Raw genomic sequence first — 6441 nt, forward strand, 5'->3', positions numbered from 1 at the left:
TATCTTAATTTGCATGATAGCTTGAAATTTTTTCAGATTCTTACACTAGAAGCTAAGTACTATCCCGGTCCTGTCTTTTTGTGAGGTCTGCTCACTTCTTGAAAACGCATGGCAGGGTTGGGAGAAAGCTCGGTTAATATGGTGCTTGCCTTTTCAGCATCAAGATCTAGGCTGAGCCCACAGAGCCCTCACTGGAGGAAAAAAAGAATGAACAGACAAAATAAACAAAGAAAGAAACAGACAGAGAAGCAAAGACAAAAAAAGCCAGCCAGCCGGCCATCGCTGCTCCTGGTTGGAGTTCTAATGCTGGGGAGGTACAGACAGTTGTGCTCTCAGGACTCTCTGGTTGCCTTAGTTCCAGGCCAGTGAAATACCTTGTCTCAAAGATGTAGACAGCACCGGAGGAGCAAAGCCTAAAGTTGTTCTCTGGAGTCCATATGTGTGTATACTAATACATGTGTGCACACTACCCCACATGTCCATACTAATATATATGCATACTAACACATGTGTGCACATTACCCCATGTGTGCACACTAACACATATGTGTATATAGCACATCTGTGCATACCACCCCACGTGGGCATATTATTCCATGCGTGCATACTAACACACATGCATATTAACACATATGTGCACACTACCTCATGTGTACACACTAGCACATGTGTGCATATCACTCCATGTGTACATACTATCCTATGTGTGCATACCGCCCTATGAGTGCACACTATCCCATGTATACAGACTACATTATATGTGTACTGATAAGAGGAATCTCATGAATAGAGTCAGTAGTTTGATCTGACACACTCAGCTTTAATAGAAATGAGAAGCTTTCTTTTCCACGTATGTCACACAGAAAGGTGGTCACATGAAAGGGCTACAGAGGGTGAGAGAATGTCACTGTACATCTGCTGTGCATAACCAATGCCAACCAATATGAACACAGTGGGTCGGCCTGAACTTCATGCTGAATGCATAATGCAATCACCTTGAATACTTTTCTTGACCTTGCAAAGGTGAATTCTTTATGTTTTAACAGAGGCTGTAGAGAAAGGCGTATTCTATAGCTAACCTTGTGTTGTTACGTCTGACCCCCTTTTCATACCTAACACAGCAACGGTAGCAGGCGCAGCTGCTGCGTCGACGCTGCGTCGTCTCCAGGAAGTGGGCCTTGAAGCTGAGGTCTCACTGTCCAGCCTTCCTGCATCTTGATGTGATTAGTTCTTGGCAGTGGGATGTGTCTTTACTTCCAGACAGAAGAACCTCCAGTTTCCCTCCTTATCAGCTTCACAATTAGTCCAAACAAGAGGACTTGGAAGCATTTTTAGAAAGTTTCGTGGCAGGAAGGACCTGCTGTTGGTTATCTGTTAACCGTGGACCTTGGTTTTAGATATCACGTGACTAAAGTCTATGTTTCTCTTGCCTAGAGAATCTGATATCTCTTAAGTAGATGCTGTCTTTCTTTTTTTAAATAAGGAATTATGTATTTCATATATGTGAGTACACCGTTGCTGTCTTCAGACACACCAGAAGAGGGCATCGGATCCCATTACGGATGGTTGTGAGCCACCATGTGGTTGCTGGAAATTGAACTCAGGACCTCTGGAAGAGCAGCCAGTGCTCTTAAGCGCTGAGCCATCTCTCCAGCCCCATAGATGCTGTCCTAATTAATGCAACTCTATGCATGCAATATCACTCCCTCTATAGATTCGAATCTGAAGCCCGTGTGACTAGAATCATGGGACTGACTAAGTCACGAGGCCAAGATGTCATACCTATTTCTCACTTTTTTTTTTTTTTTTTTTTGCTTCCTGATTTCTAAAATCCATGCGATGTTACCAATATGCTAACTAGGATCTGGCTTCCAGATCAAATATTGTGTGGGTGGTAAATTCTAGGAAACGTGGAGTATTTTAAAGCAGTCTCCCACCCTACTGTGGCGATAACCATAATTAGAGGAAGCGGTAAGCTAGACCAGAAGCTGTTACGGTTGGGAGCTGGAGTATGACCCTTCCCTGTGTAGTTCGTCGATATCCTCTGACCCTTGCGGGAGATGTTTGGTTTGTGTATCAGAAGTTGGCCAAGGGGTTAGCCAGCATCCTTTGCGCAGCCGCTGAAGAGCTTCTGTGTGGCTCTGCGTCTGCAGGGCTGATCCACCCACATGTCTGGGTTGTGGAGGAAGTGGAGGCAGAGCCAGAAAGTGGCCCTTTTCTGCTTTTGGCAATTCCTGAAGCACCTCAGACTTGAGTTTCACCTTTATTTTTGTTTATGGAGAGCTGGTCCAGACACAAGTCAAAACTCTGGCGTTGATCTCTCTGAAGGTTTCAAAACATCTCCTTTCAACGGTTCCACTGCTTCGTAATTAACTTTACATTGTAGCGATCAGGTGTTGTGACGTCAGAAGGTGAAAGGTAAAGATTTTCATTTAAGTCTTTAGTTTCTGACTGGCGTGTAAATAAATGAGAAGCATCTGCTTTTCCACTTTTGAAAGCGATGAAAATTCCACACGCGACCCTCGTTTTCCTGACACACACTGAGTTTCAGTAAGTTGAGGCAGTGAACGTTGTTCCCGTGGCCCTGGTGTCTGTCATGCATGTCACCCTCGTGGGCACAAGACAAGGCCAGCAAATGCCATTGGTTAAGTTCTTACTCCACAAACCAGAGAATGAGGGAGTATGGGGCTGCCTGGTTGTACATATTCTACACAAATGATTTAAGTACTTCCAATAAAAGTTTATGAAATATGAGGGGATAGAATTAATAGTTGTGGATTTGAAAAAAAATCTAAAAAATGAACAAATTTTATATTAATCGCAGAGAAATATATTTAAAACATCTAGTTTGATATATTGGCTTATAAATATTAATTTTAGTTTCCCAAGGCATCATAATTTTGAAAAAAAAATGCTAAGAACCCCACCAATTTCAGTTTTCATAATATGTATTTAAAGTTCTATTTGGGTATTTTAAAAGGAGCTTTTCACAAAAATGAAAAATATATTAAAAATAGCACTACATACTCTAGGGCTATGATTCTAGTCCTGGAATTTCCCTGTGGAAGGAGGGACAGCCAAACTTGGGAACGTGTGGTAGAAGGTGGGGGTGGGGCACAGGGTTTGATTCTTGTCTAATGTTTTAGCTCTAGAACAACTCAAATCCTAGATGTATAGAAAATCATAAATACGGACACAGGTTTTTAAAAAACTGATTCAAATAGAAGGCTGTCCTTGGCAGGGCTAACTCAGTGAGCTCAGAAGGCAGCTGTGGAATGGCACTGCAAGCAAGTGAGTTTCTGTTTGGTCCCCGATGTGTTTTAGCCTGAGCACATTTTTAACTGGGTGCCAGGTTGAAAGACTTCAGTGTCATAATCCCTTTATCTTTACAAAACTATGGCAATTCAGTCAGGTGACCAGTCAGCCAGGTCTTGGGAAAATCTACAACATATGTTTTTAAAAAATTATTTACTGGGCTGGAGAGATGGCTCAGCGGTTAAGAGCACTGACTGCTCTTCCAGAGGTCCTGAGTTCAAATCCCAGCAACCACGTGGTGGCTCACAACTATCTGTAATGGGATCCGATGCCCTCTTCTGGTGTGCCTGAAGACAGCTACAATATACTTACAAATAAATACATCTACAATATACTTATAAATAAAAACTTATTATCTCATATATTACAAACCTCAGTTTCCCCTTCCCTTCTATCCTCCAAGTCCCTCTTTCCCACTTTCCCCCTCTTCCCAATCCGCTCCCTCTCCATTTCCCTTCAAAATGGAGCTGGCCTCCCAGGGATATCATCCAAACATGGCATATCAAATTCCAGTGACACTGGGCACATCCTCTAATAATAAGGCTAGAAGAGGCCACCCAGTAGGAGGAAATGGGTCTGAAAAGTAGTCAAAAGAGTCAGGGACAGCCCCTGCTTGTGCTGTTTGGAGTTTCACAAGAAAACCAAGGTCCTCAGCCTTAGCAAATGTGCAGAGGGCCTATGTCAGCCTCATACAGACTCGCAGTTTGTTGGTCCGGGGCTTTTGAGACCCCATGAGCCAGGTTAGTCTACAATATAATTTTCTAAATAAAATTTGCAATGGTCAGGGGGTATTTTTTTGTTTGTTTTGTTTGTTGTTTTTGTTTTTGTTACTATGCCGAAATAACTAGTAAGCCCAACTTCTAGACTGAAAGCTCATTAAATTCATAGTTCTTTGATTTTTTTGGGGGGGGGGTCAAGGGCATAACACCTATTTCTGCATAACCGGTGAGATCTCTTTATGGTAGCCTAGCAGTAGTGTGACAGATGACAACGTGTCAATGGTGTCACAATGTGATAAACCAAGCTTTGGATCTTGAACCAGAAACCCAGGGATGTACTGGGGTTTCCTAATTCCTTCTAAGGACACATCCCCAAGGACTAGTAGACATCCCACGTTAAATAGGTCTATCATCTCAGCACTGACACATTGGGGACCAAATCTCTAACACATGCATCCTTGGGAGACAAGAGATGACAAACTAGCAGCATTCTTTTGTGCCGGGAGCCAAGCCACTCACACACCCTCTGTCTTAGGAATGTTTCAGGAATGTCAAGCCCATTTACACTCTCCCGGACACCTAGCCAGTTGCCAGTTCTTACCACTTTTACAGCTTCTGCCTCCAGCAGTCTGTTCTTATCAGTCTACACCTGCAATTTACTGCTTAGGGCTATAGGGAGGATGGTGACGGTAGTGAAATTGGTCTTGGGTCCAGGGGGACCTTCCCGCCTGCTTGTCTTTATAAGCCACTGTTTTTTTTTAATTAAAGTTTGAGAGCTTGATCAGAACATAGACTTGCTCTCCTTCTTTGCACCTCCTATCCCCCATTCTTTCGCCCCCCTCACAGGTCTCCTCTGAACGCCCCACCCCCGCACTTTTACTGGAAAATACCCACGTCTTCCAATTATATGTCAGCTGTAGCAGAAGGACCAACCCAAGGCGAAAGAGCTCTCATGGTCCACAAAGCCGCACGTATTTAGTGTCTGGCCCTTCTCAGAAAGAATTGCTTCCCTTTGTTCTGAGTAAAATATGCACTTCCTTATACCCATCTGTGTTTTGTTTTTATGTGTGTGTGCTTGAATCTAGAGCTTGCTATTTTTCCAGTCTATCTAGTCAACTTGCTCCAGGGGTCTCCTGTTTCCACTGAGGTTAGAAGGGGGTCACCATGCTCATGCACAATTTACACAGGCGCTATGTAAATTTACAGTAGGTGCTCAGTTCCACAAGGCTGGGTGCCTCAGCTGGTCCTTTCTCCATTGTGCTCTGTCCCTCTGAGCATAGCCATTACCCGCCCCTCCCACCCTCACACCCCACTTCCGGGATCAAGGGAGGGAATTTCACCCATGGGTTCAGCTAACATGAGGGCAGCTCTAGAGGCAGAGTAACACAAAGCTGTTATGTGTTTGTTAGAGTTAAGTAAATAAAAGAGCTTTTGGAGATGGGTTTACATCGAAGTGTAAAATCTTAGCGTGTTTTGTGAAAAGCGCTATGATACAGCGTTTGTAAATAGAAAGGGACATGTGTGAGTGTGTGTGTGTGTGTGTGTGTGTGTGTGTGTGTGTGTATACACAAAGGAAGTGTATGCAGAATGAGCGAATGGCACACATTGCATGATGGGAGATGGCTTCATGTGTGAAGAACAGGACAAGAGCTGATACGAAAGCTCCCACAGCTCGCTCTGTTTTCTTTCAGCATTAGGAGAAAGCAATTACAAAGTCAAACCAGACAATCTTTCAATGGAAACATTTACTTAGTAGGAATTAATTTATACTATTATTGCCTCAATATCCAAGTTTTTCTGCCCTGTTTATTCATTGACTCCTTCGTTTATTTCTAAGCTAAATTGTTTTACTCAATAAATTATTAGATGTTTAAAAAGATTATTTACAAGGATGTTTATAATTTTATCGACTGTGTAATCAATTCTCCAAATTTTTCTATGAGGCAAAATCTTTTTTTTTTTTTTAATTAACTTGAGTATTTCTTATATACATTTCAAGTGTTATTCCCTTTCCCGGTTTCCGGGCAAACATCCCCCTCCCCCCTCCCCTTCCTTATGGGTGTTCCCCTCCCAACCCTCCCCCCATTGCCGCCCTCCCCCCATAGTCTAGTTCACTGGGGGTTCAGACTTAGCAGGACCCAGGGCTTCCCCTTCCACTGGTGCTCTTACTAGGATATTCATTGCTACCTATGGGGTCAGAGTCCAGGGTCAGTCCATGTATAGTATTTAGGTAGTGGCTTAGTCCCTGGAAGCTCTGGTTGCTTGACATTGTTGTACTTTTGGGGTCTCGAGCCCCTTCAAGCTCTTCCAGTTCTTTCTCTGATTCCTTCAACGGGGGACTTATTCTCAGTTCAGTGGTTTGCTGCTGGCATTCGCCTCTGTATTTGCTGTATTCTGGCTGTGTCTC

The sequence above is a fragment of the Rattus norvegicus genome, chromosome 14 (assembly GCF_021556685.1).
Source record: "Rattus norvegicus strain SHRSP/BbbUtx chromosome 14, alternate assembly SHRSP_T2T, whole genome shotgun sequence".
Taxonomy (NCBI): Eukaryota; Metazoa; Chordata; class Mammalia; order Rodentia; family Muridae; genus Rattus; species Rattus norvegicus.